The 27522-nt window shown below is 35.4% G+C and overlaps 1 protein-coding gene across 3 annotated transcripts in view; it reads left to right on the forward strand.

Annotated features, from left to right (window-relative positions):
* The window catches only part of LOC106508546, a 593953-nt gene extending 567525 nt beyond the window's left edge, over window positions 1-26428 (forward strand). For all 3 annotated transcript variants that reach the window (XR_002338156.1, XR_002338157.1, XR_002338159.1), the window contains one exon: window positions 4062-26428. The gene's annotated coding sequence lies outside the window, so the exon portion shown is untranslated. The remainder of the gene's footprint in view (window positions 1-4061) is intronic.

Consider the following 27522-nt stretch of genomic DNA (forward strand, 5'->3'; position numbering starts at 1 on the left):
GTTATTCCATACACTTTTCATGGGACAGTGTAATTCAGTACTGTCCAATAAAACTTTCTTCACGGTTGAAAAGTTTTATAGTTGCATTGTCCAAAATGGTAACTACCAGTCACAGGTGCTCCTGGATATGTGAAATATAGTTAAGGCAACAGAGGAACCGAGTTTTTACCTTATTTAATTTTAATTTGTTATGTACATGTTGTTGGTTGAAAAGTACAGATAAAATAAAACAAAATATGCAAGTAATAATAAACAATATATTCTGCACATCCATGAATTTTGAGTCAAAGTTTGAACTGTCGATCACTTTGTCCTTCATCTTCCTTACAAGTGCTTTTAAGTGCAACTCCCATAACTCTCATAACAGTGAGTTCAAATGGCCTTTCCAAGAAATGATCCTTGCCTTAATAGTAAGGTAGAAGACAGGTCGTATTAAAGTATTTTAGAGTAGTTATTGCTTCCTTTAATTTAATAATACATCATTTGATATAGATCCAGATGTATCGTAGGTATTTTTTTAAGTTAATAGAACAAAACTCAAATAACATCTAAAAATAATTGATCTAGGAAGACTGCACTGCATTGCTTCTTCAAATTAAATATAAAATACATTGAAATTTTTATTTTGTAAATAGTTTGGCTGTAGTCAGAGTGTCCTTTAGGAATGTTTTAGTATTGATGGATAGACGTTTAGAATAAGAAGAGACCTTAATCTTGTGTCTATGACAGCCATAGTTGAACTGATACATCTTCTTTCAAATAAATATTGATTTAATCAGGGCTACATTCCTGTTGGCTCAAAGGTGGTCTTGATAAAAAGCCTGGGCACTGGGCAACTGACTAACTCAGATCCAGACATAAATATTTTAAATGCATGGCCATTCGTTTATAATTATTATTTTTCTTCAAACCTTTCTTCTTTATCTTATAACTCCCTTGGTTAATGTTTTTATGCTTTCTGTTAAGTTAAATAATGTGTGTGTCTTCCCTGTATGTAACATTCAGAGACGGCATGGAATAGGAAAAAACAAAAGTGGTATTTGCATCTGTTGTTTCCGATTCACAGAGCTGGGAGTGAGGTGCTTAAGCTGACTGTCCACAGAGCTAAGATATCAGTAGGCAGTTTGCTGTAAGCACATGTTCAATTATTAAAATAGTCGACATTTTATGTCCGATAGCCATGGCAAGGTCACAACATTAATTTATCCAGAGTATTGTGGGCAACTGTCTAGAAAAAAAAAAAAATAGCGTAAAGGACACAGATGATTCTGGAGAGAGAGAGAGGAAAAAAAAAGATGGATCTGAGCAAAGAGACTTTAGAAATGACCAGTTTAGTACACAGACGTAGAACAGGAAGGAAGTCAGCAGGCGTCTTACCAACAATCAGTATTTTAAACTATGCTGTGTATGCATTAGTTTCTGTTACAGGTTTTCAGTAAATTCTAAGCTCGAACTCTGATCTGGAATCTTTGGTTTCTGAAATCGAATTTCCTATTTTATTTGTTACTTCAATGCTCAGTGATTCTTTGCTCTTTCCCCTGTTCCTTTTTTCCCCTTATCCACCATTCCCCTCCCTCCTCCCTTTTCTGTTTCCTTTTCTTCCTCCCCCTCCTGTTCTTTCCTTTCCTGTATTTCTCTCTCTAGTGAGAGTGTGTAAACTCCAAGCTTCCTCCAGGTGACGGTTTCTTTATTTGTGCTTTTTATTTTTGCTCTTAAGTTTTCCCTTTCCCCCCTTTTTCTCTCAAATCAGGAGCTTGGAGGGGCTGATTGTAAAGGTACATATCCTAGTTCAGTTGCTTCTTTCTCTTTAAGGGTTGTGTGATGTTTTCTTTGGAACCTCTGCAAACGGTTGTCCTTCACGTTTGTTGCCACAGATCTGCTGCCAGACTGCTACCTTAGTTGGTCCTGCAGTGCCGCAGTGCATGATGGGATCTGTCTGTGTGGGTAAACCGAAATTTCTCCAGCACCAGACAGCATTAGAGTTGGCTTGAGAATCATCGTACTTTTTCTATCCTTTGTATCTAGTTCTTGCAAGCTGCGGAGTCACTGATGGCTGGCTCTGTCTGGCAAGTTATTCAGAAATATTGCTTGTGTAGAAAAGAAAGGTAGGCAGTTTACCACGTTCTATCATTAAAGGGAACAGTTGAAGAACAAAGGAACTGGTAAATACCTATATACTGCCTTCTATGTTATGAAACACTGTAGCTCACATACGACTGCGTCCAAATTTTTACTTCTTATTGTAACAATGCACATAGTAGATTGTTTTCACATATATGTGCAAATCCATATTGTAAGTAAACATATCTTTAATCTTTAATATTTATAGCCTGCAAACATTTTCTAGTCTCAAAAACTGATATACATATTCATCAACACGGCTATTTATTATTATTTTTAAAAGTTCTTAAATCGAAAAAGTAAATATATATATATATATATATATATTAATATCCCTGTCGGTTAATTTCATCCCATCAAGTTAGGATTTCAGCGCAGTTTAAATCATATTGATGATTCAGATCCTGGCAGATCTCGTAATTCCTGTGAAATGAGAGCACAGCTAATAAAAATATTAAGCAATTATTTTTATTAAAATCATAGTTTTTTTTCATTAGTAAATAGAAATGATTGATCTTTACAGATCCACCTCAATCATGTGTCTCTTAAGCTGTTTGTGGGTTTCAGAGACAAGTGGAAAGGGTTTTTTTTTTGCTCTTTCGTCAGCCGGGATGGGGGTGGGTGGGAATGAAAGCGTAGAATAAAGTCTAAGACTGCTAAAGATTTGCTGGCATTATTTCTCTATCACGTGTGAGCCTGGCTGCCTGCTTCCTGAGGTAGTGAATCCAGGATGAGACTGTGTCGGAGCCTGTTTCCACAACTGTATTTGGAGATCTGTCTTATTGATTGGGAGTTGGGGGAGGGTGGGGATCGGAGTGTGAGGTGAGGGGTGGACCTGCTGACTACTGGCTCAGTGAAGCACAAGACAGTTTCTTCCGGAAAGATGTCAAACAACTGAGACATAGCCACAGAGGAAGTAGAAATGTGGAAAAATAAGGAGACCCTGGAAGAAATGAAGGCTCTGAGGGCTTTTTCTTTTAACTCCTTTTCTTTCTTTCTGTTGTTTTTTTTTTTCTTCCATCATCTGACCTGCAAAAGCTAGAGTGACAGCGTCATGCAAATACTGCAGTCCCGCAGGTCTGGGAGAGGGTGGATGCTAGACTGTGAGTTAATGTTAATGATGAGCGCAGTGAAAATACCAGCCGCTGCCACCCCCAGCACACAGAAGCGCTCTGAGTCAGCATCAGATGCTTTGCCTCGCCTCTCGCTGGGTGTCTGTATGCCTGTGCGCGCGCGTGCTCGCTCCGGCATCCGTGTCTAGCCGAGGGGAGGGGGTGGCGTGTGAGTGCGTGGAGGGTAAAAGCCAGTCAGTCAGTGAGAAGCAAAGGTACGTTGGAGAGCAACTAAAATCTGACTGATTTCCATCTTTGGAGCATCAGATGTATTCCCTAAGGAGGATGGGTCTCCGTGATGGGGGTGGTATAATTATGTTAATGTCATATTTATGGAGGGGTGAGATTTTTCATTCTAATAATTGGTTGAATGCTATGGTCAAAAATTGTAAAGCCATATTCAGTTTTAAGGAAAAGCATGGACTTATATCTAAGGACTGTTTTATTTTTTTGCTTTTTATGAGTGCTGCTTTTTTGTTTTATTTTATTTTTTAACTATTTACTATTTTAAGCCATAACTGATTCAGTATGGAAAATCAAACGATAAACAGAAAGAGATCTTATATAATGATGCATTACATCATGGAGCAGAATATTTAAAGTCTTAACAAGGCAAAGTAAAGATCTGGACAGAGGGTGGGGGGTGGTGGTTGGAAAGGGGTGTGGTACTAGGGTGGAGGAGGGGGGCCAGTTAGCAAATATTTTGTTCAGTATAGCTTTCCTTGCAGCTTACTTGGAAATGGATGATTCACCTGTTCTACAGGAAAACATTCTAATTCTTTCCATTTTTTTGTTTTTTTTTTTTTTCCTCCTCTTTTCCCTTTTAAGATCAACCACTTCAGAAGAACCAGATTCCACTTCTGTGGCCAGGACTTTTATGTTATGGCTGGTCCGATTGTTTTACCCTGCGTTCTATGCTACTAAACCTTGGATCATTCCTAAAGTACAAATTCTGTTCTCGAACCACAAACAAGGCTAAAAGATCGGAGGAAATTCAGTGAATATGCAGGATGGGGGTTGTGTATTTTCAAAAGTATTGAGCTTTATAATGCAATTATTTAAAAATAGAAACATTTTTTTTAATCATGTTGCCAGCATTTTAAGTTACGTGTTTGTTAAGTGGCATTGCTCAAATAGCTACAGAGTATGCATGGAAATATTGGCTGTCTGAAGAGTTTGGAGATTCAAAGAGAAATAGCAAGCTTCAGAGGTATTAAATTATGACATGCAAAAAAGTTTTTGTTTTATTCTTAACTGCAACAGTATATATTTAAATTAGATTTAAAGTGTTATATGTCCTGGGCCCACCTTAAAAGTTGTGCTGTATAGACTTGTAATGAGAAGCGAAATTTCAATTAGGGTCCCATTAACTGGCATATAATCCTCCTTTAATATAATGGAGGCTATGGTGTTGCTGTACAAATAGTCTAGAAACAGATTTTAACCCATTTTTGGTATCTTTCTTGGATCTAATGGAACGACTCTTAACTGTTTATTATCTGCCTTGTTTCTTACAGTCTTCATTATTTTAAGGTCTGAAATTAGTCTGTAAATGGTCGTCGTGAATACTCAGCTCATCCTGCCTTTTATATACCATATATATTTCTACGTATGTCATTTAATTAGTACTTAGAGGAAAAAGTTAATTGGACCCAACTGTAATTTCTAAACTAGCTTTATAACTGGAAGAAGAATTCTACCGCATCAAACCAGACTTTTCCTAGTCCCTGAGACCCTAACTTGTGAGGTATTTTAGTAACATCACAAGTCAGGCTCTTGGGACCTAGGCGGAGGGGAACCAGCAGCTTTGGACCTTATTGATTGTCTGCAGTTACCATCAGAACAAAAGAACATACATAGATTCTGCCTAGGAGAAAAGAACAATGCTCTTCTTTATAATCAGCAATGTTTCGAACATGACCCACCCCCCAAAATACAATTTGTAGAAACTGTACTTGAAAGTGATTACAGAGGTGCACTGAAATAGCATTTGTATTCTAATGACCATATAAAAGCAATATAAGATATCTGTGTAAGAAGCAAAATTAAGATACAGATGTTTTTTAAATGCTTCTTCTGGTGTATTTTAAGACAGCTAGTCTAAAGAATAACTCAGTTAATAATGAAGAGTGGTTTAAATTTATAACTTTTTTCATATGTATAGAAATATATACATTAGCTACTTAAATAAATCCTGTGTTTTCACATAACTGTGGCTGAGAATATGTAATGTATAGCTATAATCATGTTGAGGCCTAGAAATAAAATGATTTGCCCTCTTCTTTATTTGACCCTATTAGATTTTGCAACTGATTTAAGAAGAATGCTGCTTTGTGATTGGTATTTATTGCCAGAGTTTTCTTTAGTCTTTTTAACCAGACTAAATACTTTATATGCCCTATTATAATAAGACATTTCTTGTTATAAGAATTCAAGAGTTATATTAGCAGAAATATGGTACTTTTTAATTTTTACATTTTACTTGATATATACCATGGATGTATGTGAGATAAATTAGTAAACACCACCTATGAAGTCAGACTGCTCTAGTTCATTTAACAACCAAATCTGAACTGCAGACTTTTACTTTTATGAAAATTTTAGTTTTATACAAGGTAACTATTCCAGCTATAAGTAACATGAAATCTTTGAACATTATTAGCCATTGCCATATCATGTATGCATTTTTGAAAACAGAATCAAACATTAAGTCTGTTTTAAAATTTTACAATAATGTTTCAGATAATAAGATTCAAAATGGAGACGAGAGATTTTTCCATAATAGAAGAAACCAGAGACGATTTCATTCTTTAAACTCTGTTGCTTTGCAGGGGTACTATAAATTATATACATCTTTGCATTTTAAAAATAAATTTCTGAATGTATTTTAGAATAGTGTAATGGAGTCTTTGTTCACCTTTTTATTGGATTTGTTAGAATTACTTATGGTTTGAAATGTCACAGAATACAAATTACCCATGGGTTATATTTCTTAAAAAATTGATATTACAGTATCGTAGACATATTCCTCATCTATAAAGGCACATAGAATGTGTTTAAGCATGTATCCACCCTGTACCTTTTCAGAATATTTACTTATATCACCTATTTCATTTTATCTAGAACCTCTGAAATTTTAAGTGTGTGTGTGTGTGTGTGTGTGTGTGTGAGTGTGTGTGTATAAAACAAGTGCTTTAAAACCCCAAATGAACAGAGATAAACAATAAAGTTTTTGGTAATATTTATATTTTCCTTCTTTTAATCTTATTCTCATTGTAATTAAGCATTTTTAAAAGCATAAGTTTCTCAATACAAAGAACTCTATGTATAGGTATCTACAAGTACACAGAAACTTGATTATTTTTAATAGCAATGTTTAGACAATGAATCAGAAACTACCTCTTATGTAAAATAATATCACATGCAAGTATGTGTTTACAGACACCTGTTTTAACATAACCCTATAAGCGAGATGTATAAGATGTTCCATCAGTTTCAAAATAAAGTAAGGGACAGATGTTTACTGGCTAGAGTGATATCAAATATAAGCCATTTCAAATACATGATTTTTATGTCATCGTATTTATGAACCACACTATATATCAATTTCTGTTTCATAATCAGAAGATACCAAAGCTAGATTTAAAATGCTGTGTTGTTTATTTTCCCCATAAACATATATAAAATGTATAATTCTTACTAACCATTGTGCATTTTCTGAACCCTCTGTGTATAACTTTCCGATATGAGAGCGTCATTAATAAAGCTTTTCTCTTCCTTCATAAAGGTGAGTAGAGATCTAAGTGAGTAACTTTGTTTATATAAATTACTTTATGCTGTATATGGGTAGATAGATGCTTCTTTTTCTGCATTTCTCGCTTAGCTGTCACAAGATAATGTTGTTTGGGGGCTGTATAATATGATTTGGAAAATCAGATCATACTAAGCCTAAAATAAAAAGAGAGATCTACAACAAAGAGCGAGAAAATGATGTGTGTTGCATACAAAAAAAGCAGTGATATTAACAATTCGATGGCTTCCTGGTTAGGAGACCAGCCTGAGCCAGACGCATATATTAAAAGCTGTCTGCTGCCGATGTGAGCTTGCTCAATGCGGTGGAAATGAGGAATCACCTCCTCTCTGACACTAGCTTACTTTTACATTTTAATTTTGAAACAGCAAATCACTGTTTTACATAAATATACTAACCCCACTTGATTCTTTTCCTTTCTCACATTGTTTGCTAATTTACTGTGAACTTCGAGGTGTTTTTTTTTTTAAATATCATCACTCATCTTAAACATCTATCAAATACCAATGAAGTATTAGTTTTCCTTTTGTCCCTTTTATATCATTCTGTTAGTATTGTGATATTCATGCTTTTAACTTTTAATCTCTGTAAGGAAAACAGCAGTTTTTCAAAATGACACTTTTTAAAGGCTTTTAGATCTATCAAGGAAGGCACTTCTGGAATTTTGCCAAATCTAAATATGGTTATATTTCATTTCAGGGTTCATGGGGTCAATATCTTTCTGAGTATAAAAGTTCTTAACGCTATAGTGTTCCAGTGAAGCTGCAGAAGAGGTATAGAGATACTCTGAAGTCATTTAAGCTTTAGGCTACAATCATAATATCTAGAAGAGGTAGAGGTATCTCAGGGGAATTATAGTACAAGTTAATTACTAATGAAATTAGAAAAGGTATATACTACCTTAAATGCCCTAAATTCAAATGGACATGCTGGTACGTGTGCCTAGGCTTGGTCTAATTCAGCTGATAAATATGTAAGTGGTTTTACAAGCATCATGTTTGGATGAGTTTTGAGAAAAGCAGTACATAAAGGGTTAGCTAACGCCCAAATTTTCTTACCATTTATACTTGCAGTGCAGCCTACATTTCGGGAGGCTTTAGCAAATGCAGGCATCATTTTGATTACTTGGATTCTTTTGTTTAATTTCTTACTAGCCATTTAACTTAGCACTCACATCCCACTGATCCTTTAGTGAGTGAATTTGGAAAAGGAAAACCAAGTTCCTAACATAGAGAAGTTTTCAAAAATCCTGGACATTTGTAAGGACTTGACAAATAGACATTTTTTAGGGTAGCTTTGCAAATGCATATTTAGTATATAGAAACTTAAGTGCTATTATTACCTGTCATCTCCAGCTCTATATTTAGTTTTTTATCTATCAATGACCAACTACGTCCTGAGACATTATATGCATATTTATTAATACACATTAATATGTACATACTTAGTATACATTGATATATGCACATTAATACATAACAATATACATTAATATATATTTATATATACTTTATATTTAATTTTTTTTAATTCATGGTAAAAATAGAATGAAAATTGAGACTTTGTAATAAAATTATATACAACATTTTTTTTCAATGAGTGAGCTTCAGTTTTCACTGTTGCTTTTTCAGATGAAGTGCATTACTAGCTGATTATACCAACTTGTATGTAATACCTTAACGTCTGGAGGTTTGAAAGCAGGTGAAACTTGAAGGCAATTGAGATCAAGCAAATTTAAGATTAAAGCGTTTTATATAATCAATCAGCTAATTCCATGCATATTTTATGCAGACTTTCAAAGTCAAAAATTTTTATATGGTGAAATAAAATTTTCATTTTTGGTGTAAGCAATGTAGTTTTAAGTGCATTACCTTAATAATTCATCCCTAAACAAATAAAACTAATGTAAAAATAATCATAGACTATGTCTGTTAGGTCAACTAAAAAAGAATACAAACTCCTGGGTTTCATCTCAGCCTTTTAAGGTTTCCGGGGTATTTGGGGTTCTTTTGTGTAGGTGGATTTAACCATTCCGTTTCTAAGTTTCTTCCTTTCTGTTGGTAGGTGTCTGATGATTTGTGAGCACCAAACGACTATTCAGTGGAGTCACCTTTCCTTGCCTTTGAATTAGCTTTCACTAGGCCATGAGTCAACATCAATATTTTGTCCATCCAGATTGGTAGGTCGTTTTTGAAATTCTTCTATGTATTTTTCTGGACACGTAAGTGAATTGTGAGAAATTAAATTTATGTGGCTATGGTCTTTCCACTTTCCAAACATCTTCCCTAAGGGTTTGGGGTGATGATGTTGAAATGCTAGCCAACAGAAGCATTTGGTTTTGTAGGATTTAAAAATGTAATGTCTTTCTCATAGTAGACTTCCTATTCTTAGCGGTGATGGGGGAACCAGTCTGTGGCTAAGTTCTTACTCTGTTATACATCACACTAAAAACCCAGCCTGTGCTTTGTAAACCTTGGGGAGGTTTCTACATTAGACAACATGTTTTGTTGGGGGATTACACCACAGTCGGGTTCCCTTCACTTCTCTCTCTTCCTGGCCCCCCTCCACCCAACATGGAGCCTTTTCAACTTCTTCAAAGAAGTGGGGGAAAAAAAAGTAGACTCTTTATTAATGGCAGAAAACAAACTGGCTGCTGGACTTCCGAGACAGCCTTCTGATAATAAAGCAGAGTAGGCACTGCGACAAAGAATTCTTGAATGTACTAAATATATAGGGAAGCCTATTTAAATTCACCAGAGGGGCTTAGAGGACAAGCAGCAGAAAGTTTAGAATTCAATTCAAGCCATGCCAGAAAATGAAAATGTACTTAAAAAAGGATTTCTGAAACAATTGTTCAAAGACATGTCAACTTTTAAGGTTCTTTCTAGAATAATGAAATTCGTGCTCTAATTTCTGTGGTGACTTTTTCAATTAGAAAGGAAAAGTGATTAACAAGATCTCAAAGGAACTGTATCTTATGTTTAAAGAAAATGTGTTTTCTTTCCATAGGGTGTGCTCTGGTGAGGTCCACCAAATACACTGTTGAAAATCACCCAAATATATACATGGGGAAAAGAGATGATGTATTTTTTTTTTCAGAAATATTTTTTTCAGAAATTAGGCATGTAATGGAAACACTCCTATTTTGGGAGAAAGATACCCAACTTGTATATTGTTTCTAGTTCACTTCCTCCCCTTCAATTCTATGACCGATCATATTTTAAACAAATGTAATGAAGTAATTCTGAAAGAGCAAATTGCTGATAAATAATAGGACTATGTGTTGCTAAATTTAAGAAATTAAAAAAAGTGATCCCTACCTTATCTCTTATTGACTTTAGAGAATGCGCTTTACACTTTGACATGTGCATCTACAGGGATTACCCATATCTATTTTATTAATCTTAATGTTGAGATAAATAATTGCTTATAAAGTTCATTTAAAAGCCCCTATGGCCCTGACTCAGAGATGAAATTTCTAGCAGGCTTTTCCCTAATGTCTTTTTTGTAGAATTAAGATAGATATTAGAAAAAGATGGTCATTCTTTGTCTCAGGGATTACAAGTTGTAAAGAGGATGGAAACTTGGTCTCACTGGTGACACATCTTTGTTGCCATTGAGGAAAGAGTCTGCTTGAGGATTAAATTCATGTGAAATTCACCAATTCATAAGTATAATTTATCAACTCAAAATAAGCTATTAAGTCATTAATTTAGCCATTAATTCCTAAATTTATATTCAGCATAAAAAATGAATTAAATGAATTAAGCCTGCATTAACATATGGGGCCACCATGGCCAATTTGTATGTGACTAATATTTATAGATATTAAATATTTAGTGATAAAAAGTAATTGTTGCTCTCAATACATAGAGATGCAGCCTGATTCATAACAACAAACACTTAGTTTTAATGACATTTTAATATCAAGAACTTCAGAGGACTTAATGATTGATCAGTGAATTCCCTAGCTCAATCCCTAGCACCAAGAAAGCATCCAATGAATATTAGCTTATTTCTTCCTGTCTGGATTTTAGTATTTGCCTCTGCTAAACAGACTCTTTTTCTCATCACCCAAATTTACTGCATGTACACTCTCTCCAAGGGTGAGAAGCAGACACCATAAGGAAATCATTTCAGCTCCAGGGCACTCACAAATCCTTTACTATAAATATCTTTATCAAAGGTTTTGCGAGTGCCAGATATAGGGGAAAAAAAGAGGAATTCTGCTCTTAAATAGCTTATGGTCTACAAAAGATGTCTTTCACTGTCCAACATATTTTCATCCTTTTTGTGTGTTTTAGCATTTCATAAATCCTGTAATTTGGAAGTTTTAATTTTTATATATTTTCTAGATTAGAATTTTGTGTGGTTTGTCCTATTTTCTAGTTGCATGTGAGATAACATCTATATGTATTTGGAGTTGCTTTGGACAAGATATGGGATTGTTAGGATTTTTTTACTGCCTAGATTCCAATCATAATATTTCCTATACTATCAAAGGTCTGGTGATTAAGAACCATACATAGACTATGAAAAGGTTAATAATTGTGGTTTTTAATAATGATATTTCTCGGATAATGGGACCAAAATGCAGTATTTAAATATGATTTCAGTCCATCTACCATTTAATTTCTTTTTTAAAAAGTTAAGTTGCATATAATGATATTGATCATGCAAAGTTTCATAAGGCAGCAAGTATATTAATTAGTCAAAGGATCAAAACATACTAATTGGGCTATTCTCTGGGATTTTACAAAACATGAAGAATAAACTTTTAACTTTTAGACTTTTGAATTATAAATGCCACCACTTAACTTGAATAGTGAAGCAGAAGACCCAAATTCTTTTTTTTTTTTTTTTGTCTTTTTAGGGCCATACCCATGGCATATGGAGGTTCCCAAGCTAGGGGTTGAATTGGAACTCTAGCCACCGGCCTACACCATAGCCAGAGTAATGTCAGATCCAAGCCACATCTACGACCTACACCACAGCTCATGGCTACGCTAGATCCTTAACCCACTGAGCAAGACCGGGGATCGAACCTGCATCCTCAGGCATGCTAGTCAGATTCATTTCAGCTGAGCCATGATGGGAACTCCTAGAAGATCCAAATTCTGATACTACTTCTACCACTAGTTTAACTAAACTTCTCTTCTTTTCACTTTTAAATTTACAGTAGATTTATAAAATAATAATATGGAAGAAGATAATTTTAAAGTTATTTTCAGGTAGAAATTAGTATATCATTATTTGAATTTTTTTATTTTTGTCTTTTGTCTTTTGCTGCACCCGAGGCATATGGAGGTTCCTAGGCTGGGAGCTGAATCAGAGCTGCAGCTGCTGGCCTATACCAGAGCCACAGCAACACCAGATCCAAGCCATGTCTGTGACCTAGACCATAGTTCACAGCAACACCAGATCCTCAACACACTGAGCGAGGCCAGGGATCAAACCTGCATCCTCATTGATACCAGTCAGGTTCGTTAACCACTGAGCCATGACAGGAACTCCTAGTTGAATATTTTTCCATCCTACAGGGGACTTCTTGAGTCAAAGTGTTAGGAAAGAATAACATTAGCTTAGATTGCTATGTTAATCAGACTTTTTCAGTAGCAAAAGATCAAAACCCAGACTAAACTAGTTTAAGCAAGAAAGGAAGCTATATCTACCTCATCATCATCATCTCCTCCTCCTCCTCTTCCCCCTTCTCTTGCTTTTCCTCTCCTCCTCCTCCTGGTCTTCTCTCCTTTTCCCTTTCAATATCTCTCCCTCTTTCTTTCTGTCTCCAATGTGTTGACCCCATTCTCACATTGTATTTGGTAGCAAAGGTGGCCATTAGGAACGCTAGACATGCAACATGCATCATTCCTAGGGCTCGTAATTCCAGAAGGAAATATTTTTTGGTTCTCTTTATCCCTATGTCAGTTTTATTTCTTTGAAAGACTCTGATTGGCTCTGTTTTAGAGCCTCTTTTCTCTCCATTTAAGAGTTGCTCAGAGTGGACAGCCTGTGTGGGAAGGCTCTATGAGATTAACCTAGCAAGGTTACTGTCAATGCCAGAAGATGAAAGAAATTCAAAGCAGGCAAAAATGTAACAGGGCTCCCAACGACCACTACATATTTCTAAATTACTTAGCATAATGGCATGTTACAGGCTTCTGTCAAATATGTGTCTTATTAATCTTAACCGAGCCTATCAACATATAGGTAATATTAAGTTTGTTAGCCCAAATCTGTTCTCTATAGCATTGTAACTATAAAACATCTGTAGTAGAAAATCTCAACCTTGAGTGTCAAGGAGATTAATTACATGTTATTAACTTTTTCCTTGATCATTTAATATTTGGCATATGTCAGGAAAGTCAACATTTGGACTCATTTAGGAATTTGTCATTTTAATACTTATTTTGGATTATTAGAAATGGGAGTAGGATATAAAAAAAGGGATGCTAATTATATTCTATGGTCTAGTGTCTACCCTAAGTCACCATATGTTTAGGCTGTTCTGTTACAGCAAAGTTTATAGCCTTTCTACTTTCACCTCTAATATTAATATTAGCTTATGTTGTTGATTTTTGAAAATATTGTTTATGAATTGATTTCTTCCCCTTCTACTGTCTTTAAAGATATATGTGTGTATATGTATATATATAAAACATTCTAATCATATAGAATCAATATGATGGATACAATTATATACAGATATATTTGTGTATATATAGTTCTATATACATAAATATAACACACATGTATAATTACATCTTTATATGAGTATAAAGATAATATGATTTTGTATGTTTAGAATGTCAGATTCTTATCCTTTTTAGTCTTGTTTTTTATCATGGTACGACCTGGCTAATTTTAAGCATTTTACTACCACAAACTACATTTAGGGATCTTCTTCAAAGAGAAAAAGATTAATTTGCTATGAATAATGATTCTCATGCAAAACATTTTGGTGTTTTTTGTGATGCAGATGAGCAATGCTATAAATATAATTTAGAAAGTTTGAAAATTGATTTTAACATTCACTATTCTTCTTCCGAATTAATCAAATTACAAAATTATGCTGTGGTTTCCAGTATATTAAAATAAGTTGTCATATTTGGAACATCTGTTTATGCTCCTATTATGAATATGGGTTTCTAAACATCTGAACTATAGATTGCCATAAATAATGTTTGTTATTTATTCTCTGGAAGTATGATATCTACTTCCTCCCACAATGCTTATTTCCCACAAAGTAAATCTTCCAGATTGTTTTTATCTTTTTCCTTATCAAGATAGAGCAAAAAAAAGTCAGGTTTTAGTTAAGTCTTGCTGATTGGTTAAGTAAAGGAGGGCTGTCATCTGCAGCCTTTCCAGACACTGTACCACGACTCCAAATAGTCAGCTGGTATTGTCGCTTTGTCTCAACTATAAATCAGTCTTGTAATGGCCAAGGCTGACACCTTGACATTTTCAAGAAGAGTAAAAGAACTGATCTGAATGGAAATCAATTTTATTTCACAAATCTTGGGTTACTACTCCAAGCCTTTTCTTCTTGTGTCTTCTTGAGACTTACCTGGGATTTTCACGATCATCAAAGGATTATTTGAGTTGTTTGTTATACTATCACATCTTTTAGCTATAGAACCATATCCTTACTTCCTTCTTCGATCTTAAGATGGAAAACTTTATTTTTAAAATTTTATATAATAAAAAATCACCAATATGCCAGATTTCATTTTAACCATGACATATTGATAGTTTAAAAATGTGGCAGTAGCAGCAATTGCCATTGGTTTTGCAGAATTTTCCCTAAATGTTCTGTGATTTAAAAATACCAGCTGTGTATACATATATCCAGATTAATCATTGATTATACAATGATACATAATATCATTTATGGAGTGATTTTTGAACTTCAATCTACCAGGTCTCAAGCATAGAATCCTCTGAAAAATGTTTTTACTTTTATATTCTTGCACACAAAAAGTAGGCTTTAGGATTTTAGAGTCAGTGAGGAATAACATGCATTTAATTGTATTACGTTGGTTGAGAATTAAATTCTGCCTCAGTTTTTTGTTGTCATTGTTGTTTGTTTGTTTATTTTTTGCCATTCAACCCAAGTGGCATAGAAAAAAACTCCACACTTGACTAGTGTGAAAAGAAGGTCTTTATAGATCTTTTAGGAACTTGGCATTAAATGTTTAAAAAAAAATTAACTACTCTGGTATGTCTTCCACTTTAGGAGAACACTGAAATTTCCTTAAAACTACAGAGGGGAAGAAACTTGTGCATCCTTAGTATTTTTGCTTGCCACCTCAACAAATATGATCTCAATTCAATGTAACCTTAGCTCTAAACATGTTATTAATCAAGAATTTGGGCATCACCCCTCTTCTTGTCAAATATGGAAAAATTACCACAATGCCTGCCAGTGATTTCTCTTTATCATCTTCATTATTAGTCTTTCATTTTGTTGAAAACCTCATTTCTAAACAGGAATGTGCTTTGATTGCTAAATTCATTATGTTGCAGTGCTCCACAAACAAATGGAGTTATAGACGATTACAAACAGGAGATTTTCAACCCTTAAATCTTTTTATCCACCTATTCATCCATTCATTCATAATCTATACAAAACAAGACTTTATGCTAAGAATGTGTGAAATACTAAATAAAGTTAGAAATCCTTCTTCACAACATACTATATTTTTACCAGTGTGGCAGGTGCTGAGAATCCTTCAAAGATTTTTGGGAAGATGGAAAATGAATCCAAAGTCAGTGTAACTTAAGACCTCAACCCAGGGGGCATCTCAAAACTACTCAGAAAGACTTACGAAGGCACACCCTTCATGCTACCCTGAAGGTTCTGACTCAGTAGCTTGGAAGTAGGGCCTGTGCAGATGCATTCGTAAAAGCTCCTAGGTGACTAACACTCCAATCGATAAAGAGTTGGGTAGAGAATGTTGAAATGAGGAGAATGAGGGATAATTAGCCACACAAAGAAACAAAAAGGAGCTCTAACCCAAGGACTTCCTCACATGAAGTCTACCATATTCCCATGAGATTTTATATGAGATTTTGAGTGGATATCCATTTTTCTGGGGGAAAATGAACCAATAGTGTTTATAAGATTCTGAAGGAAGACTAAAACCACTCCAAAATTAAGAACCGCTAGGAATACACACTGTGAAAATGCGAAGGTAAATGTGAGAAATCATGGCTATACAATTAAAAGAATGCCATGACCTTGTAGATTGCATGGGGATAAAAATTGTAGCAGGGAAGAAAGAAGTAGAAAAAATTAATATAAATGTGTCCACCTTTGACACTAGAAGGATGAGAACCATGATAATCCTTCTGTGAACCAGCATCCCCCCATCAACTATTTCAGTTAAAAGAACTTTGATATCCGCATGTTGGACTCATGGTGTGAATGTGACTCTCAAAGGTAAGGTGTCAAACAGTAATGAAAATTTTGGAGGTGATTACATAGCTTTGAACATCATTTCTGTAGAAAGCTGGTTGAACACGCTGAAGTCATAAATAGGCATCTTTTATCCTATTTCTCCCTTTGACTGACTTTCACTTCCCAGGTAATCTAGAGTGACTATAGAAGCTACACTATGTTGTTTTTCAGCCAGAGGAATAAGAGGAGAATAATAAGGATGCTATCTATACTTCCTTTTAAAGAAGATTTCTGGAAACCTTCCACTCTACCCTTAAAACTTAGCAGGTACACAAAGCTTTTGGGAGAATAGGTACATGGAAGTGTAGGCTTTATTCTGGGTATTTGTTCATCCAGCTGAATACCAGAGGAATAGAGTAGAGGAGTTCCTACTGTGGCTCAGTGGGTTACAAACCCGACTAGTATCCATGAGGACGCAGGTTCAATCCCCGGATTAAGGATCTGGTGTTGCCTTGAGCTGTGGTGAGGATTGTAGAATGGCTCAAATTACATGTTGCTGTGGCTGTGGCCAGCAGCTGTAGCTCTGATTCGACCCCTAGTCTGAGAACTTCTATATGCCAGAGGTGCAGCCCAAAAGAAGCCAAAAAAAAAAAAAAAAAAAAAAAAGATATTGCAGAAAACTAGCAATCTTTGACAGAGTGAAATAAATGATTCTGAATCATTTAATTAATTGAAAAATACCATAGTATAGGATATTTTATTATATAAACCTTCAGCCTAAATAAATATGTTGATTGGAAAGAGGTAGAAATTTCTTTAACACATTATTTATGAAAACATATCTCATTTTAAATTCCTGTCTTCCTCAAGTGATTCATATCCTGAAAATGCTGGAATTCTTTGTGCAACTGGAAAGATACTATTACTTGTTAAAAATAGAATAGCTGCAAATGGAGTAACCTACCAGTCCAATGTTACTAAACTTACTAGGCTCAATCCATCTTAAGCTAATTTAAGGTATTTTCACATTAGTCTAAAGACAACTAGTTTATTTACAAAATAAACTTTTCCTGCACAATAACAAGTGCTCATTTTGTAAAATTAGAAATTCCAGACAGAAAAGAAAAAAAAATTAATCTCGTCAGTCAGAAAACAACTCTGGCTATCCTATAGTATATCATATAGTATATTACATACTTCTTTCCCTTTCTCTCTTTTGTTCACACACACGCACACACACACACACACACACTGATATTTGTAACTTGCTTTTTAATTGTTAAATACCAAATGAACACTTCCCCCATATTATCATTTTAATATATGCTTATGTGTTATTAAGTATAATACCATTTAACTGGTCTATTTGTAGGTGTAAACTGAGTTTCCATCTTTTTTCTAATATAAATTATATATTGATAAATATACTTTTATATAATTGTATATGATTATTACCTCAATATATAAATTGGGACAGATGATAATGACCTGAAGAAAGGTGGTGGCCTTGGAAGTGGAGAGACAAGGAAGGAACAGAGAAGTGTTAGAAGATAGAATTGACAGAACCAAGTGATTAACTGCATGTAGAACGATATCTGGAAAATTTTAACCAAGGTTATTACTTCCTCAAATTACGCTTGTTGCCTTATTTTCCTGCACTCGTTTGGTCAGTGACATGTATTGTTTTAGTGGAAGAGCAGACACAGTCAAGAACAGAGTCTATAGTAGATTTAAAGTGCATAGTACATTATTTTTTAAAACTTAAATACAATAAGCTCAAAAACAAACTGTTCTCATTTGGAAGAGCTAGACTCTTGAGAGGGAAATGGTTTTATTTTTAATTTCTGAAAGTCTTGGTTAGAAATATTAACCTGATGCCAGAGGTCTGGATCATAACATTTATAAAAGTTTAACTAACTCTAAACAAGAGGAGAATTCAGGATGTGAGTTTGAGGTAGTTGCCCATCGCACAGCCTAACATGAAACTTTCTAGGCTGTGGGCAGTGAGGAGCCTAGAGTACAGGAGAAGCGCAAGAACACTGGATGAAGACAATGAGCATTGCATATTCTGCTCAACATCTGGGGTGGAGGGACATGAGTAACAGATTCCTTAGGGGCCACAGGGATTATGAGTCTTGTCCAGCTGGAACCCAGGGGGAGGCAGCTCTGTGGGTGCTTTTATAGGAATAGCATCAGGGGAGAAAAAGGGGGTGCCTGAACTAGCACACTTCCCCTCTCATCATCTTCTTCCAAGAAAGTCCTTCAGCAGGGCAAGGGATCAATCTAGAGCAGTTCCCTAGCCTTCAGGAGGCATTAAGGAGATAGCTAAAAACAAGTGAAGAAAGCTTCAAATTTCAGAAGACCCACAACACCTAGAACCAAGGGCAGAGGTTTAATCAGCACACTAGGCTCATTGAAAGCAGCATTATATAGTTCCATTGCTGAAGGAAGGATTTTGTGAATTTTCCAAGGGTAGAAGACCAACACCCAAATAGATATCAGCAGAAGCTAGTGAGGATCAGAAAACAGTGAGTAGCATTAGTGTAGAGAAAGTAGAAATCAGAGATGTGAAATGCCACCTTTATTACATATTGCATTCTCATATATTCTAGAATATTCTAGTCCATTTTAAAATGGTAGATTCAAGAGTGATAACTATATTTCTAGATTTTATTTTTTCTTTTCCTTTCTAGTGAGTGAATTAAGAACCTTTGGAAATATTTTTTTTTTTTTATAGTTTATCCGAGGTTAGCATAGGGTGTAGTCTTTTTGAAGTTTCTTTCAAGACCTTGCTTTTTCTTATTTTGTCTTTGTCCTTGTCAGATAGGCTTATATATTTATTCACTCAATCAGCAAATACACTGAGTACCTTCCAAATAGCAAGCAGATTATTCTAAGCTGTAAAGTTAGTTTCCACTACAGTTTATTTTATTGTATTTGTTTCATGTTAACTGAAGGTTATCATCCAGCCTTTATACTAGTTGGAGCGTATGCTTCACAGAATTCTTACCTACAGAGCGACATTAAGATTACAAGAAGAAAGAAACAAAAGTACACATAAGTACACCCACCCACAAAAATACAGGAAATATTAATGATGCCAAAGAAAATATGCAGTGGAATAGTTGAGAATGTGCTCTGTAAAGCCATGGCACATCTCTTCAAAATCATTGACTAAAAGAACATCATGAGAAAAACAGCATTGTTTCTTTGTTGGTGCTTCTAACATCTTTCCTGGGAATTCAGGTGGAACAGAGAATCCAATGAAATCTGGTGCTTTGCATCATTATTAAGCTCATATCTACAAGCTAATCATGTGTGATAAGGCTAAAATGCAAAAGCATTTGAATCAATAGCTCTTTCAGATGCTTTTCTGATAAAATTGCTTCATTTTCTTTTCTAGCTAGTTAATTCATGTAAGTAGAAAGATTAAGAGAAAAACTTATTCATATTAAGAGTAACAAGATCCTAACAGTTTATTGGACTGTATTGTTGGCATCTTTGCAACCAATAAGGCTTTTTAATAATCAGATCTCAGAAACATCTGTCTTAGAAAGGGGTATACTCTCTGGCTTCCATTTACTTGAAAAGGAATTAACCTAGGGTCAGGAGTAGAGGTTAGGTTACTTCTACCTGGAAATTAATCAGAAAATTCATTTTGCCCTTTGATGTTGCTTGTCTGCACACACACGCCCTCGCTCCCACCTCTACCTTTTATCTTCTTAAAATCCTAAAGCTCCCTTTCATGCGTTGTAGTAGTTTAAAGGAATTTAAAGTTGTGGATTTCTATATTTATGTAATTATATACTTAAAATATAATAGGGTAGGGTAAAGTGTTTTTAAAAGATGTGACACTTTAAAGAAAATCACAGATATCATAAGTGACTTTAATATATTGGCAAATTTCAGGCTACATTCTTAGTCATATTTCTGCTAGAAGAAACCTACTTTCCATTTTGTGTTTTCTCATTTGCATTACTGCAAAGTTATTCATGCATATGAAAAGGGTATTATTCATCTCCATATTCCTTTCTCTCCATATTCCAAACCCAGTGTGCTTGTGAGTTATACATAAACACTGCTGTACCTCTATATTTATGCATATGTATCTATGTGATTCAAATTTGGCATCACAACTGGATAGCAAGCCCAAGTGATAACATTATGTACTAGAGGTGTCTTATCACATCATTAATGACATATCAAAATTGTCAATTATGTTGAAATCCAATAATTGTAACTGACAAGCTTTAGCATGACTTGTCTCCACTGGGAAGGATTATAAAAGAGAGAGAGAGAAAGGAATGTACTTTTGAATCCCCCCTCTAAGTGCATGTAACTGTATGGTAAGCTCTTATTATTTCTACAAATAATTTTACTGAGATGCTATTTTCACATTATTCATGGTACCTGGCTAGTGAAGTATTTATGTTCCTAAGCCTCATTATCTCCTAAATTCAGAAATCCATTGCTATTTCAGAAAGAACCACAAACTTGAACTGGCAAGAAGAAAAATGACCAACCTGGCAGGGCTTGTCTCCCTCTAATGTATGATTCTTCTTAACTCCATATTCCAGGAAATTATTCACTTGGAAGTTTAGAGTTCACGGAAAACAACTATTTCTCTTCTACTCTCCAGTTCTACTTCTACCCATTAGAAAAGCAAACAGTATTGCTTAATTCCAAAGAAGTTTGCTCTCAAAAATATCTTGGCATTTGGCAATAAGAGGAAAAGAAAGTGACAGTGAACTTCATGGACACAGAATTCATTCTTTACAGTGACGAGGTATTCAAGAATCCTCACTCTTTGTGTCCTGTTTTATCTGTATTTGGGGATGGTATCTAAGAGGAGAAAAGGGAAGCTTATGGGTTTTTTTTTTTCCTTTAAAATATATTTCCATTTACCAATGGATTATTTTAAGCCCAGAGAAAATTATGATTGCATTATTCTTTTCAGTAATCATGGCAGGTATTAAAGTGAACAGACAATGGTAGCGTATATGGAATAACCTGGTTTTCTAGACAGACCCACTTGTCCAAGATCAAACGGCTACAGCACATTTAGGGTTACAGTCTCCTTCCCTTCCTCCTCTTTCTCAACCGCAGTGGAGCTTTTTCCAGTGTTGCCATGGTAACACTATATCTGGCTGCTAGCTCTGTCGTAAGTTATTGAACTGAGACTGGCTTTTGGTTTAGCAGATAATTAGGTTCTGTCTCACAGGTTCATTTTCCTGTGACTGGGACGTGAATATGACCTACAGCTGGCCTCAATTTCAGTGTCACAGACAAAACTTTAACCCTTCCCAAGCTCCCAAGGTACTCTCTTAAGCCTTGCTTGTGAAGTAGAGGAAGTCCATTGCAGCCCACATACACCTTGAAGAGGATTACCAAGTCCTCATTTTATTTTTTTTTTGTCTTCATGCGAACACCAAGGAAAATATGATCAAGACTGTATACCTAGAGCATTTTCAAAATTTAAAATATATCAACAATAATGTATATGTGCTTATGTATTTAACATGTAACATATAGAACTTTCTCTAGGTGTTTTCATTTCCCTGCTTCTTCAATAATTTTTTAAGTCACGTCAAAGTGTCTTGTACTGCATTTTGGTTTGGATTCCAGAGCATTTAGATTTGAAAACCCCGTTATCAGAATATTAACTTGCTACCCTTATTCTCAGCTTCCAGAACTTTCTGCCCGTTGATTCATGCCCCTCCTTCTCCTTTTTATAAGCCCTAGATTTTTGCTGACATTGAAAGGTTCCTTTGGAGTCCCAGGCAGGTCTCTGCTACAGGAAACAATGCCACCACTCTATGAAATGCCCAAATGATCACTCAGGGCTTAAAACTTGCTGGTTTGGAAAATTAGCAAAGCTCTGCCCTTTGTTTAGGACAAAGAAAGAAGCCTAACTTTTAGAACAAATATTGATTTCACAATCCCACAGCAACAGAGAGCCTGCATGGTTAATATGAGAGGGCATGTCTTTCTATGTCAAACAATAGGAAAGACCTTCAAGGAAATCTGTTTGAAAAATTTAGTGTATTTTACCTAAAAGCTTCCCATGAAAAGGTAAGACAGGAACAAGGGAAGTTGAGTTCACCATCATTAAAACATGAATTAAGTTTCTCCATTGGCTAGAGAATCACATAACTATGTCAAGAGAGATAGGAAAGACCTACAGCACGTTGAAGACTCAAGGGTTGGAAGCTGGAGCTAGGATTGTGTGTGTGTGTGTGTGTGTGTGTGGTGTGTGTGTGTGTGTTCGCGCGCGCGCATGTGCGTGCCCATGTATACCACATAGACTATATTGTTTTAATCCATTCCTTCCATCCTCAAACTCTAACTTGGAAGAGCATCTTGAATGGCAGCAGCCTCAAGTCCTGGGTAAGAGCTGTCATGAACCTGGTATGGTCCAATGAATTCAGTGGACTTAGTGGAATGGGTTGAGGTTAGGATGGGGGGAGTTTGTATGAAGCAAGACAGAGAGCTGATCTGTGAGAAACTGGTTATTGGCAGTTATTTTCCACTAAACTGAGCTTCTTTTAACTTTTAATCTCAAGTACATAGCACTTGATGTTTTCTTATTAATTATCAATGTGTTCATTGAATGAATGAATGTATGAATTCTTCCCCACTCTCTTCTATGTAGTAAAAATTAAATTAGTAGCCAGTTAAAAGATGACTTAGGAAGTCCACAACAGTTTTCTTTTCTTTTTTTAAATTTTATTTATTTTTTATTTTTTTAATTGTTACTTCCCAATACAATTTTTTTTTTCTACTGTACAGAATTGTGACCCAGTTACACATATATGTATACATTCTTTTTTTCTAATCACTTAGGATGGAGCATAATAATGTGAGAAAAAATAATTTTCTTTTCTTTTTCTTTTCTTTTTTTGTTTTCTTTTGCTTTTTGGGGCTGCATGCATGGCATAGAGGTCAAATTGGAGCTACATCTACTGGCCTATACCACAGCCACAGCAATGCAGGATCTGAGCCGCATCTGTGACCTACACTACAGCTCAGGGCAATGCCAGATCCTTAACCCACTAAATGAGGCCAGGGATCAAATCTGCATCCTCATGGACCCTAGTCGGGTTAGTTACCACAAGCCATGATGGGAACTCCCCACAAGCATTTTCAATGCGAAGTCCTTTTAACAGTCTTCTCATGATTTCTAGCAACTCCTAAGCCCATCATATGAATGCCATCTCTTGCCTGCCCCATTGCCATAGCTTTGTAACTGATCTTCTTCCCTCTCATTACCTACTATAGTCTCTACTGTGCACAAAAGACAGAGGTTCACTTAAAATGCATATCACTTGCATTTCACCCTCCTCACAACTTCCCAGTGTCATTCCACTAGACTAGCATACATACTCCTTACTGAGTTCACAAGGCCCTAGGTGAACTTGCCCTTGGCTACCTTGCTGACATCACTACCCTCTTTTCACTCTCCCCCTTGCCTTTCCTCAAGCACCTGTGCACATGCCCATGGAGAGCCTTAGCCTTTGCTATTCCCTCTTCCAGTAATACATGACTCATTCCTCTACTTGCTTCTAGTCTCCCTGCACAAATGTCACCTCCTTAAAAATGCTTTTCCTAAACATCTTAAAAAGCATCCCATTCATTGTCCAAATCATTCCTGCTTTAAGTTTTCTTCATGATGCTTATCATTTCTTCTTAGGATATTAGGCAATAAGCAAATAAGTATATGCCTTTCCCATTAAAATATAATCTCCCTGTGGGAAGGAGCTATGCTTTTTGGTGAGTGTACCTCTAATGCCTACAGCCTAGTGGGTTGAATCCTAGCAGCCTTTAATAAATATTTGTTAGTGAGTAAGTTAATGAATGATTGAATGAAGAGATCCAGGTATAGAGTCTGGGTATCCCAACCTATGTGGGACCAAGAACAAGTGTTCCCAACATGATGGATGAAATCTCCTCCTATATGGTGAAATTGCATGAATAGGTACAATAACATTTAGGAACATAGCTTATATTTCGCAGGTCTCTTCATTAGATTGAGGTAAAAGAAGGCCTTACATGAATTAGACTCAAGATGAAGCATCGTCCATATACCAAACACATTGCAACTGGTCACTCCTAGACGACTTTTCCTGTGAAGGACCCAATAATAAATAGTTTTGGCTCTGAGGGCCGTACAATCTGTGTCACAGCTTTTCAGCTCTTCTGTTGGGGTGTGAAAGCAGCCACAGACAACACATAAACAAATGGGTGTGGCTGTGTTCCAGTATCATGTTACTTCTGAAAACAGGGAATCAGCCACTTTCAGGACACAGGCCAGAGTTTCCTAACCCTGAGGTAGAGCTTTCCCCTGATTCCTCTTTCTGCCAGGTTATTGAGAGAATGCCTGAAGGACCATGGCTTTCTCAACTGATTCTTTCAAGAAATGAAACAAATTGGTGGGTGGCTTGTGGGGGCAACATCCCTGAGACTGTTTTCTTCCTTTCTCTCCTTTGTTCAATAGTAGTCATGTCCTAACTTTAAAAATGTAGCTGAAGTAAGAATAACTATAGTCTATTGGTAAATGTCTTTTTTTTTCTCTCTAGGGGAGAAAAAAGGATGTTTACTAATTTCTGTAGTGTAAATTCTACCCCCCTACCCCCGTGACCATTTGAAACTAGCAATATGATGTCACTTAACCTTGAGGTTGGAGAAAGATGCATATAATAGTCTCCTGAATCAGTATGAGCTGGCTCCAGCCCACAGCAGGATACATATTTAAAAGCTGCAATAATTTCACTCACTGCCACTGTGAAGTCTGTGAGATAGTAGTGGGCTTGATAGTAGCTACTGGCTGGATGATCTTTTGGAATGCCAATAAATATTTTTTTAAAGAAATAATTTTTTTTAAAGTATGTAAATGTAATGCTCTATGTAAAGCCCTTAGCTCAGTGTTTGGTTAAAATACATACTCAGTAAATAGAAGCTATTATCCTCTTAGTTTAAGTTACTATACACATTGAAATTAAATGTTTAGCTATAGACTCAATCCAGTTTAATGCCTTCGTGTTAATAAGGCCTTGTAACATGGAAGCAACACAAATAAAGGAATTTTATGTAGCTATTCATGATTCTGCCCAGCTCAAGGTTAAGATAGCAACAAAATACTTCAACCAGAATAAAAGAAATCTCCACTTGACTGTAGCTCTCCATAACACTTCGCCAGGGTCAAGCTGTGTTATTTTCTTTCAGTGTTAAACAGAAAGCATCTTAGGAGCATAGTTCAATTATTGATTGAATAGTGGGTTCTATTTGACTGTAATTCTAACAAATATACTTCAATGAGTTCATGACCAGAGATGGGCCAACAGAAGGGTAAAGGTTTCACTCAAGCTTTAAGGCAAATGATCAGACTGAGTTAATAACAGGGATATCTTCTATTTTTCTGAGAATAATACCATCCCATCCCAGTTGGATAAAACTAGTAAAACAACAGGCAAAATATTGATGATGAGTAACCAGACACCAAAGGGAACATCAGTATGAAAAAAACTAGTGAAAAAAAATTATATAGACCTTGAAAGAGATCAATACACAGCTTAAGTTTACTCAGTATTTCAGAGAAAAGGGTAATATATACTATTTTAAATACTATAAAATTGTTTTTTTTTTAAATTGTTTACCTCCAGTATCCTCTGCTCATTCTCTTCAATCCATAGAGTTTTCTACACTTCTGTAAAAGGTATGACTTAGTGTTTGGTCTGTGATATAAGGTAAGAAGGAGATTATTCCTTTTAACTTTCTAGCTCATCTTAATCTTTTTTTCTTTATGTTTCTATTAGCACATAAGTCAAATATATTGGTTTTTGTGGTGGTTATCCTGCTCTGCTTCTTGACAGCCCTTTGCTCTAGAAGACTCATTTTGACAATGGAATACCTCAAACCCACCCCTGGTCAGAATTCCTCTCACCCCCCAAATATTACTGAATAAAGTAAATTTTCTGCTTAAATAAAGTCTTCTGCATGTAGTTTTTTACTACATTTTCTTTTGGCTTTCTACTAATTCTAATATTGATGGAAATATTTTATGTAGTAAACTTTCTTTTAAAGCTTATAGTATAGAAATTTCCAAAGATATACAAATTAGGGAGAATAGCATAATGAACCTATAGATGCTCATAACCCATAGAGAGAGGCTCAACTACTTAATGATTTATTGGAGGGGAGGAGGAAAATCAACATCTTTTTTTTTTTCCAACTACATTGAGATATATTTGACATATAACATTGTGTAATGTCTGTGAAATAATTACCACAATAAGGTTAGTTAACACATCCATCACCTCTCATAGTTACATAGTTATCTTTTCTTTTCTGGGGAGAACATTTATGATCTACTCTCAGAGTAAATTTCAGATGTCTGATATAGTATTGTCATCTACAGGCACCATGCTGTAGACCCCCATCTTAGATCTCCAGAACTTATTCATCTTATAACAGGCAATTTGTACCCTTTGATCATCCTTATTCATTGTCCCCACTCCCCAGCTCCTGGCAGCCGCCAACCTACAATTTGTTTTTATGAGTTCATTTTTTTGTTTGTTTTGTACATTCTACCTATAAATGAGATTATGTAATATTTATCTTTCTCTGATTTCTTTTACTTGGCCTAATGTCCTCAAGATTCACTCATGTTGTCACAAATGACAGGATTTCCATATTTTATATGACTGAGTAATATGCCACTAGATTATATATACGTGTGTGTGTATTTCTTATTATACGCACACACACATATATACAAACACACCACATTTCTTTATCCATTCATCCATCGAAGGACACAGGTGGTTTCTATGCCTTGGCTATTTGTAAATGATAATGCAGTGAACATGGGGGTGCAGCTATCTCTTTGAGATAGTGATTTCACTTTCTTTGGATATATACCCAACTATTTAACTTTTATCAATGTATGGCCAGTCTGGTTTCATTTGTACCCACCATTCACTCATTTCTAACTTGCTGGATTATTCTGAAGTAAGCTCATGCATTGTATAATTTGCATGCATCTATAAATATTTCACTATGTGTCTCTAAAAGTAGAGCAC

This window comes from Sus scrofa, chromosome 13 (assembly GCF_000003025.6).
Source record: "Sus scrofa isolate TJ Tabasco breed Duroc chromosome 13, Sscrofa11.1, whole genome shotgun sequence".
Classification (NCBI taxonomy): domain Eukaryota; kingdom Metazoa; phylum Chordata; class Mammalia; order Artiodactyla; family Suidae; genus Sus; species Sus scrofa.